Source organism: Glycine max, chromosome 9, assembly GCF_000004515.6.
Source record: "Glycine max cultivar Williams 82 chromosome 9, Glycine_max_v4.0, whole genome shotgun sequence".
NCBI lineage: Eukaryota > Viridiplantae > Streptophyta > Magnoliopsida > Fabales > Fabaceae > Glycine > Glycine max.
Genome location: NC_038245.2, coordinates 22577953 through 22588818, shown reverse-complemented (window position 1 = coordinate 22588818; position 10866 = coordinate 22577953). Strand labels below are relative to the sequence as shown.

The 10866-nt window shown below is 38.8% G+C and overlaps 1 non-coding gene across 1 annotated transcript; it reads left to right on the top strand.

Annotated features, from left to right (window-relative positions):
* The first annotated feature begins 1017 nt into the window (after positions 1–1017).
* On the top strand, positions 1018–1124 carry LOC112997979 (small nucleolar RNA R71). Its single transcript, XR_003263025.1, has one exon. It is a non-coding gene; the product is annotated as a small nucleolar RNA R71 (small nucleolar RNA).
* The last annotated feature ends 9742 nt before the right edge of the window (positions 1125–10866 follow it).

Genomic DNA, 10866 nt, shown 5'->3' with positions numbered 1-10866 from the left:
GGCCCTAGGGTTCTCATGAGCCTTAGGGTAGATTTCGAGTCCATGGGCTAAGTATGAGCCCGCTTATCTTTGTAAATATTAGAATAGGTTATTCCTTCGTCTAGGCCTTGTATTTTGGCCATTCTAGTAGTATAGGGTTTTAGCCTTGTATTTCGGGGCATTTTGAGTTGTCTTTGTAATAAGGACTTTTTTTTGTTATTTTCATGTTTTTTGTCATGGGGGTGAGCTTAGCTATTATAGGGGGTGTGTAGCTAAGCTCTAGCTTCTCATCTCAAGGAGGTGAACTTAGCTATTAGAGAGGTATGTGTAGCTAAGCTCTAGCTTCTTAAGGAATCTTCTTAAGGAAGCTTCTCAAGGAGGTGAGCTTAGTTATGAGAGGGGTGTGTGTAGCTAAGCTCTAGCTTCTCAAGGATGTTTTCTCAAAGAAGCTTCTCAAGGAAGTTTTCTCAAGAAAGCTTCTCAAGGAAGCTACCTAGTCCATAAATAGAAGCATGTGTAACACTTGTTGTAACTTTGATGAATGAAAGTCTTATGAGACACACTTCAAAGTTCCACTTCTCTCCCTCTTTTATTCCTTCAATTTCGTGCTCCCCCCTTCTCTCTTTCTTTTCCTCCATTGAAGCATCATCTCCAAGCTTCTTATCCAAGGCTCATCTTGGTGGTGAAGCTCCTTCTTCCATGGCTTATTCCTTAATGGATGGCGCTTCCTCTCACCTCTTTTCCTTTGTCTTCCGCTGCATCTCCATGGTGGAAAATCACCATTAAAGGACCCCATTGAAGCTCAAAGATCCAGCCTCCATAGAAGCCCCACAAGCAAGCTTCCATCACTCCTATAAGGACAATAGCTTCATTTCTTGCACTGAATTATTGGGAGTTGGAAGCCATCTTCTCAATCAAATTCCTAGCCTTAGCAGGAGAGTCATATCACCAAGGGCTCCACCACTGGCAGCATCAATCATACTCCTCTCCATGTTGCTAAGTCCCTCATAGAAATATTGAAGAAGGAGTTGCTCAGAAATCTGGTGGTGAGGGCAACTTGCACACAATTTCTTGAATCTTTCCCATTACTCATGCAAGCTCTCTCCACTAAGTTGTCTGATGCCTGAAATGTCTTTTCTGATGGCAGTGGTCCTAGTTGCAGGGAAGAATTTCTCCAAGAACACCCTCTTAAGGTCATCCCAACTGAAAATGGACCTGGGAGCAAGGTAGTATAGCCAATCTTTTGTCACTCCCTTCAGAGAATGAGGAAAAGCCTTTAGAATGATATGATCTTCCTGGACATCAGGGGGCTTCATGGTGGAACAAACAATATGAAACTCCTTAAGATGCTTATGAGGATCTTCACTTGCAAGACCATGAAACTTGGGCAGCAAATGTATTAGTCCAGTCTTGAGAACATATGGAAAACCCTCATCAGGATATTGAATGCACAAGCTTTCATAAGTGAAATCAGGTGCAGCCATCTCCCTAAGAGCCCTCTCACGAGGTGGAGGTTGAGCCATGTTCTCAGTATGAAAATTAGTAGTCGAATACTCAAAATCAGAATATTCAGAATCACCAGCAACAGAATACTAAGAATGCTCAAAATGCTCAAAATACACAGAATGAGCAGGATGCACACTATGCCTAACTAATCTATGAAAGGTTCTATCTATTTTAGGATCAAAGGGTTGTAAATCACCTGGATTGCCCCTAGTCATGCACTATATGCAACAAATAATGTGTTTCTCAACAAGCACCTAACAAGGGGGTAAAACTACAACTATAGTCAAACGATATCCAAATTAGCTGAAATTTTGTGAGCAACACCCTAAAATCATTAAAAGATAGCAAAAAAATTCAAACAAAAATTCAAAGTCTAACTATGAAAACTACCTAAGCAAAGTTTAGAAAAATAAGACAATAATACTTGAAAAATAAAAAAAAAATAAAAAATTTAGTAAACGGCTGATTTTTCAAGTTAAAAATGGCAGTGGACCTCTGGTTGATTGCCACCGCATGGTAATTTTTCTTCTACCCCAAATGCATATATAATAATAGTCATTCTGATACCCGAAGCAAAAGTTATGGCCGTTTTAAGTTTTGCTAAAAATAAGTTCCCAAATTTTTTGTCTCTCTCAAATTCAGCCACACCAAGTGCTCCTGGTATTTTTCACACAAAATATGGATCAAAAGAAACTACCACACAACAAATCAGCCAAAAATAACAACTCTAACTATCAAAACAAAAATGACCAACTAAATTGCAAAATCAGTCGCTTGTTCAGTCGCTAATCATTATTCACTGCATTACACAAAACTGAAACAGGGAAGTGCTAAACAGGGAATTAGCGACTGAAATACAAAATAGAACACTACACAAAACAAAACAACACACACTCACAACCTAAACGACAGAGTGACACACCAAAAAAAAAACTAAACACTATTATGAACCTTTGGCCCACTGCTCCCCGACAACGGCGGCAAATTTGATCGAGGCCGTACTCGAATCAAATAAAAATTAAAAATGCAGTATCTAGGAAGTGATCTTAGGTCGTCTCCCAATGAGCAATGGTCAACCAACATTCATAATAGATAGTGATAAAACAGTAACGAATTGGGGGGGTGTTGTTTGTTTTTGTAATTTAAATAGCAAGCAAATTTTAATTAGAAAATAACAGAATTAAAACATGTTGTTTCCCCTTGATTCACAAGCAAGTCTCTTATCCTAGGTTACGAGAATTTATCCTTAATCAGTTCAACCACTTAATCCAACCCTAAATTAAATTACTAAGCGAAAATTAACATAAGGCTGTCATTATGTGATTAAGCAACCCATACACCAATTAATCATGAACGAAACTGATCATTAAGCATGAACGTAAATTAAGCACAGAGACAATTAATCAAGCACTAAGCATGCATGGATTAATAGGAACAAATACAGAGTAATTTGTGAAGAGGAAAAACTGATCAGAATTCAATAGTAATAACAAAACCTCAAAGAGAGTTGTGCTTGATCCTCAAGAGAAAACAACGCTAGAGACTTAGCCTTCCATTAATCAATAGAAAATGAAATTGTAGATTGAAGCAGAAACGAAATTGCAGAAATCGAATTTTATTCTACGTGAACAGTGCACATGAATAGTAAAAACTAGAATTCTAAAATCCTAGAATTATTCTCCTCTCCCAAAAACTCTCAAAACTAAAACCCTGGTGCTGTTATATAGGTCCTCAGCCCCAAAGCTTAAAAATCGATTTTAAGTCCAAGCCCATAAACGAATTAAAATAAAATATGGACAAGATAAGATAAGATTGGATGAAATAAAATCTAGACGAAATAAAATCTAGATAAGATAAGATTTGATAAAATAAAATTGTCTACTCTCTTCAAGTCCAAGCCCAATTTTGGATTCAAGCCCAATTGCTTATAATTCTCCTGAAATTAAATTAAAAACACAAAATTAGTCAAGTAGGGCCAAATGATAAAACTGCATAATTAATTTGACAATTAAGGCTAATCAGTAATTAAAATAGTGACAAAAAGGGTTAAGAAATAGGAGAAAATAATTTCACATCACCGAGACTATTACAGTCTCTTTTGCCATCCAGAGACAATCGAGTCCGATGGCATGTGGAGACCATCATGGTCATCTACTTTTTGTTGTTTTCAAGACTATTGCAGTCTCCTTTGCCATCCAGAGATAATCAAGTCCGATGGCATGCGGAGACCATCATGGTCATCCTATTTCATTGTTTTCAATACTATTAAAGTCTCCTTTGCCATCCAAAGACAATCAAGTCCGATGGCATACAGAGACAACCATGGTCATCCATTTTCATTATCTTCAAGATTATTTCAATTCTCTTTGCCTTCCAGAGACAAGCAAGTCCATTGGCATGCGGAGAATATCAATGTCTTCCGCTTTTTCTCTTTTTCAAAGACTACCAGAGTCTTTTCTCAAGACTTCAATGTCTCCCTTACTTTGCAAGACTTCAAGATCTTTTGTTGATATACCTGATGCCTCTTATGCTCTTTCTTTTGACAAGTTTCGCTGATTGGGCTAGTGGTCGGTTGGGTGGTGAGATCGCTCAAATGAAATTAGTGCCTTTATCTTTACTTCCCTTTTATCTCCCATAAAAGATAAGTAAAGAGGGGCAACTATCATACCCTAATTTCATCTGGGGATGATCGTTGGCCAATATTTGGATTCTTGCCAGCCGAATTGAGCTGTTTAAAAATAATTATCGCGTAATCTGTAGGGTTTTGTGACGTTTCGAAAGGACATGTGCAAAATGTTCAAAAGAGTGGTAAAATTGTCACTTTGGGGACATTTTCCAGCCCCTGGGCCCATTAGAAAACTTAAAGATGAAGCAACCAGCTCGCCTGGGCGAGCAAGTTACTTCTAGAGGAAGCAAGCCTACTATGCAACCTCCTCCCCTCATTTCCTATAAATAGGCATGAGGGGGGTTGAAGGAAGGCTCCAGCAACTGAAATCAATAGGATTTGAGTGAAATTAGTGAGATGAAGGAGAAAGAAGAAGAAAAATCAAGGCTGAGGCGCTTCCATAACGCTTCTGTAATGTTTCCGTGATCGATTCCGTGATCATTCTGCATCGTTCTTTGTCCGTTCTTCATCATTCGTCGTTCTTCAACCGGTTAGTTTTCTATTTTGAAGCTTTGAATTCATTCTATGCACCCTTAGGGGTCCATCCTTACTTTGCATGTCTTCATCTTCATTCTTCTGCCATCGGTGATCTTTTTCGTTGTTTTAAGCGAGTTTTGACCGATCGTTTAAGTCGTAATCTCACTTAATCAATGTTAAAATTAATTTCAACCGATCTTTTGTGTTGTAATCTCGTTTGATCACCTTTAAAATAAAATTCAACCAATTGTTCATGCTGTAACCTCGGTTAATCATCAAAAAAATAAATTTCAAACGGTTATTTACTTTGAAAGTTCTCTTTTAATGAGTTGGAAAATAACCAAGTGAAACCAAAGCTAAAATCAACTCACAACCAAGCTTTTGTCCACAAGAAAATTGTTTGAATCCGTTGAAAGATCCAACGCCTTAAATGTTTTCCTTTTTTACTTTTCTCGGTTAAAACGAACCGTTTAGAAGTCTAAAATCAACACTCCGCATAACTTTCTTGCTTTTCAAAGAACTACGTAGGTCTGAGTTCCTCATCGCAATTGAGGATACGTAGGAGCAAGAGCCCCGCTTTTGTCGACCCTAAAAAGATAAAAAAAACATAAAAAAGGGAAAATAAAATAAATTTGAATTCATGATTTTGCACATTTGATTAAAGTTTTTCGTCCCTTGTGACGGACATGTGGGGAGCTAATACCTTCCTTGTGCGTAAACAACTCCCGAACCTTTATTTCTTAAAATTCGTAGACCCGTTTTTGGTTTTTCTAACGTTTTCCTCAAATAAACGTTGGTGGCGACTTCGCGCATTTTCCTTCCTTGGAAGACACACCCGTGAGTCTCACGTCGCCGTCCCACCGAAGGGTAGGTTGCGACAATAGTAGACATGTTACCGGTGTTCTACTATGCTAAAATGGTGGGTTACACACCTTCAAGCTTTGCGGATTTTTTTTTGTCGGTGAAAGGATCGAAGTGGGTCTGAAGAGATGCAAATTTGATCATCCTTCTTTGACAAATAAAAAGCCTGGGGAAAATAGAGAGAATGAGAGGGAGGAAGGAACCCATGCTGAGACTATCATTCCTACATAGCCAAACTTCCCACCAGCTCAACAATATCATTACTCAGCCAATGTCAGCCCTTCTCATTACCCACCACCCAATCATCCACAAAGGCAATCCCTAAATCAGCCAAAGCCTGCCTGTTGCACATCCAATGCCAAACACCACCCTTAACACAAACAAAAACACCAACCAGTTAAGGAATTTTCTGGCAAAAAAGCCTATAGAATTCACCCTAATTTTGGTGTCCTATGCTAACTTGCTCCCCTATCTACTCAATAATGTAATGGTAGCCATAACCCTAGCCAAGGTTCCTCAACCTCCATTTTTCCGAGGATACAACTCGAATGCCACATGTGCTTATCATGGAGGAGTTCTGGGGCATTCCATTGAGCATTGTATGACCCTGAAGCATAAGGTGCAAGGTCTAATTGATGCGGGTTGGCTGAAATTCGAGGAGAATTGCTTGTGAATTCTGACATGGGCAAGCGACACTATGCATGGGGCAATTTGAAGGTTGTTGTTAGATGTCTCTAATGACTCATTAAGACTTTCAAGTTTATGCCATTACTATAAACAACCATGACAATGTTGATAATATGGATAAATTTGATGTCTCTCAATTACATCTTTGCTTATTTAACTTCCACTGGAATGTGAGTGTAAGCCGATGGTTTGTTTGCTCAAGTGACCTACACTCCTGAGGTTTGACTTCCAAGACTGTTCAATCAGAAATTACTCGTTCTACACATTTGGTGAGGGTGTCGTAAACAATGAGTAAAGTAAAAAGTAAAAGAAAAAAAATGTTTGATTGACTGTGTTTCTAATAAAAAGTACATACATTCATGTGACCTCATTTTATCATTCCTAAAGTTTTCTTTTGAGAGAAAAGTGAGTTGTCAAGAACAAGATTCGTTCGACTTAATCTGTCAATTGGAAAATCCTTTAAGTGTTTTGCATCCTTGAAAATTCATTTTCAAGAATCTGCACAATTTTTTTCATGTTTCCTTGCTACAAGGTCGTGACAAAAGACAACAATAGATACCTCAGAGCCCTACACTGGGGCAATGAGAGGCATTGTGCATGAGCCTCAAGTGAACCTAGGGGGCAGTTCAAAATTTATTACCCGGTAGGTTGAAAACCCGAAAAGGGCGGCCTAAGCAAAAATTAGGGTTGATATAAAAAAAAACACAACAATCAAGGGCGTGCTATTAAGGTTTTGTCCCAAAATCCAAACTACAAAAAGATCTAAGTCAAGATTTGAAATGACACATAGCCATGTTTCAACATCCCAAACACTAGTTTATCCTTTGTTATCCCCTATGAGCCAAAGCATATTTGTTTTCTGAAAACAACAAACAAAGAAAAACAGCAAAACCGAAATAGAAATCCTAAGTAGGAACCACCGCAAAACCAACGGAAAGAGTAATGCAAACAACACATGCATGAAGTTGGGCAAAAAAATAAAAAGAAAATAAAATCCGCCAAAGGCGAGTGAAGAAAAAAAAGAGAGACAAAGATCTCCAGATTTTACAAGAAAGACACAAAAAGTGCCACGAAAGATTAATGTATAAGACAAAAAGAGTAGAGCCCAACCCAAAATTACGAGCAACGCTCTTGAGGTTATTATTCAATGTAACCCTCAAACACTCTTTGAGCCTCTAATCCTTTTTTTCATAGCCCTCTTACCCCTGACCACGTTACAAGCCCAATAAAGCCCATATGGATCAAGGAAAGACTAATTTTCTTTTAAGTTGGGATTCTAATGAAACCCGCGCACGCTTGTCATTGTTGGAAAAAAATATATATATACAAAAAAGAAAGAAAAATCCATGAGGAGTCGCCACCAACGTTTATTTGAGGAAAACGTCGGAAAAACCGGAAAAAATGTGATCTACAAACTTTAAGTGAAAGGTTCGGGAGTTGTATTTACGCACGGGGAAGGTATTAGCACCCCACACGACCGTCACAAGAGACGGCAGCCTTTAGTCAAATGTGCAAATATAACTTCAATTTATGTTCTTTTCCCTTTTTACGTTCTTATGTCTTTTTTATGCCTTTTTATATTTTTATCTTTTTGTGGTTGACAAGAGCGTTTCCCTTTGCTCCTACGTATTCCTCAATTGAGATGAGAAAATCAGACCTACGTTGTTCTTTTGTGAACAAAGCGTTTTGGTTAAGTTATTTTTTATCCTTTTTTGCAAGATATGTTTTTATTGAATGAAAGGTCATTTAAGGCATTGGACCATTAGACAATCTTTCGATTCTTTTGAAAAGTGAGAAAATATTAAGGCATTGGACCATTAATGATTTCTTTATTTTTGAAAGAGGTAACAAAGTTACATATTGATATTAGGCTTTTTAGAAATCTACATTTAACCAATAAAAGCGGAAAAGACCATTTCAAGGCGTTGGACCTTTGAAAATGGCTTTTTTAGGCGATGACAAAAGTTTGGTTTATGAATTGATTTTAGCCTTAGTTTCACTTTGGTTATTAGTCGATTCGATTAAGAAAGAGAAATCCCAAAGAAAAACGTCCGATTGATTTTTTTGATTTATTTTACTAAAAGATATTTTTTATTATTATATTATTATTTTACCTCTTTTTGGTTTCCAACGTGGTTACAGCATGACCGAATGGTCGGATTTCATTTTAATTGAAATTAACGGATGTTACAATTCAAATGATCGGTGGAAATTTATTTTATTTTTTGATTAGGCGAGAAAATGACTTAAGTAAATGACTAAAGCACGTCAAAAGGGGGTACGGAAAGTAAATGAAATGAAAATAAAAGTACACGAAACAAATGGGGACCACCAAGGGTACATAGAATGAATTGAAAAGTTTGATTTCGGGAACTTACCGGTTGAAGACCGAAGAATGACGAAGAACGAACGAAGAACGTCGAAGAACGGTTGAAAATCTTCGCAAAATCACCCACGGAAACGTTACGGAAGCACCTCGGCTTGGATTTTCTTCACGGAAACAATTTTTCTCACTAATTTTAAGTGAATCTCAGATACCAAGAGGGTTGAACATTTTTGTTCTTCCCTCCTTCCCCTATTTATAGGAAAAGGAAGGAGATGCTTGCCACCCAGCTCGCCCAGGCAAGCTAGGTTGCCTCCTCCGAAAGCAACCGCCTTCTGGAGGAACATCCTGGAAGGCCCAAGTGGGCCTAGTTGCTATTTGAACCCCCATTTTTACTAAATACACCCCCTACCTTTTTTTGGGGATTCTTTTTCCATAAAGTTACGGAAACTTACGAATTTCGTAACGATACTTGTTTTCTTTCTGTAATGTTGCGGAACCTTACGGATTACGTAATCATCCCTTTTTTGCCTTCCGGAACGTTACGGAACTTTACAGATTGCGCACTAACACTTCCTTTTAATTTTCGGCATGTCATGGAACTTCACGGATTGTGCTACAACGCTTTTCTTTTGGTTTCCGACATGTCTCGGAACTTCACAAATTTCCTAACGATGGGTGCCAAATACCTCGAAGTGGTCAAACGAGGGTCGCATCCCAACAACAGATGGTCCCCGGACGAAAATAGGGTATGACAGTTGCCCCTCTTTACTTGTCTTTTATTGGAGATAAAAGGGAAGTAAAGATAAGACACTAATTTCATTCGAGCGAAACACCATTCGGCCAGTGAACCTCCTTGCCAGCGGAACCTGCAAAAATTTGAAAATGATCAATACCGACACATCATCCTGATATTGTCGAATTTTTTCCTCTTGGTTGATACAAGATGCAGAATAACCATAATTTGTCTCTATGTGTTGTTGGACACGATCGAGCCTGGGCGGCGAGACACAGAATGACCATAATTTGTCTCTGCGTGCCATCGGACACGATCGCCTCTGGATGGCAAAAAGGTGCGCGGAATGACCATAATTTGTCTCCGCCCACCTCTCGACTTACTGTCCCTGAATGATAAATGGCGTAGAATTTGTCTCTGCGCGTTTATCACTCGACTTGCGAAATCTGAATGACAAAGGGCGCAGAATCTGTCTCTGCGCGTTTACCACCCAACTTGTTGTTCCTGAATGATAAAGGGCGCAGAATTCTTCTATGCGCGTTTATCACCCAATTTGCGAAATCTGAATGGCAAAGGGCGCAGAATTCGTCTATGCGCGTTTATCACTCATTGAGCGTGCGGATAACCGCATGTCATCGGGCCCACCGCCTCTGGATGACAAAAGGTGCAGAAGACGACGTTAGTCTCTGCGTGCTATCATGCTTTGAGTCTTATAGATAGCAAAAGTATTTTTGAAAGTGCGGGACCAAATGATTCCCGCATGTCATCGGGCCCGCCGCCTCTGGATGACAAAAGGCACAGAAGACGACGTTAGTCTCTACGTGCTATCATGCTTTGAGTCTTATAGATAGCAAAAAGGTGTGGACGGATAACCACTTGGGTATCTCCGCATGTCACATGACCCAAGGTCAATATGACAGAGATTGTGGGGCGGCCAACAAAAGCGAGGCTCTTGCTCCAACGTATCCTCAATGAGGAACTCAGACCTACGTAGTTCAGGATAACTTGTGAGACTAAAAGTAGTCTCGGTGTTTTCTTCACTAAAATGCGAACATGCTTTAGTAAAGAGAGAAAAACTTCCAACTAATCAGAGCAACATATGTTCTTCGGACGAAAAATAATGTGTCTACCGGGGAAGGAGAGTATACTGATGAAATTTTCTCATAACCATAAATGAGATTTTGGATGTTAGCATTTCGCTTCTAAATGAGCATTTAGAGGAAACACTGGATTCAGCAAAAATAGAAGAAAATCACTCAAAGTGTATCAATCTCACACAGGTAAGTGTTTCATCCTAACTCCGAACCATAGATATGCCATTACTTGATTTTGCAAATCATTTCCTATCAAATCAAAGACTACATGTGTGATCATGGATCAATAGGACTTTTTCTTGGGAATGGGTTCATTAGGTGGGAAATTTGGCTCTGAGTGTTTGGGCCTTTTTCCTTTTCTGTTTTTGTTTAGTGCGGGGCGAAAAAGTCATCGGCGCACAAGATTTTGGTTGGCAATCAAAGGGAGAGGAGCACTTTAGGTCGTGGTTTCCTTTCTTTTCATGTTTACTTTGGTGACAATTCTGTATTGTTCAGATATTGTTTGGTCCAAAGACCTTCCTGCATATTTCTTCTGTTT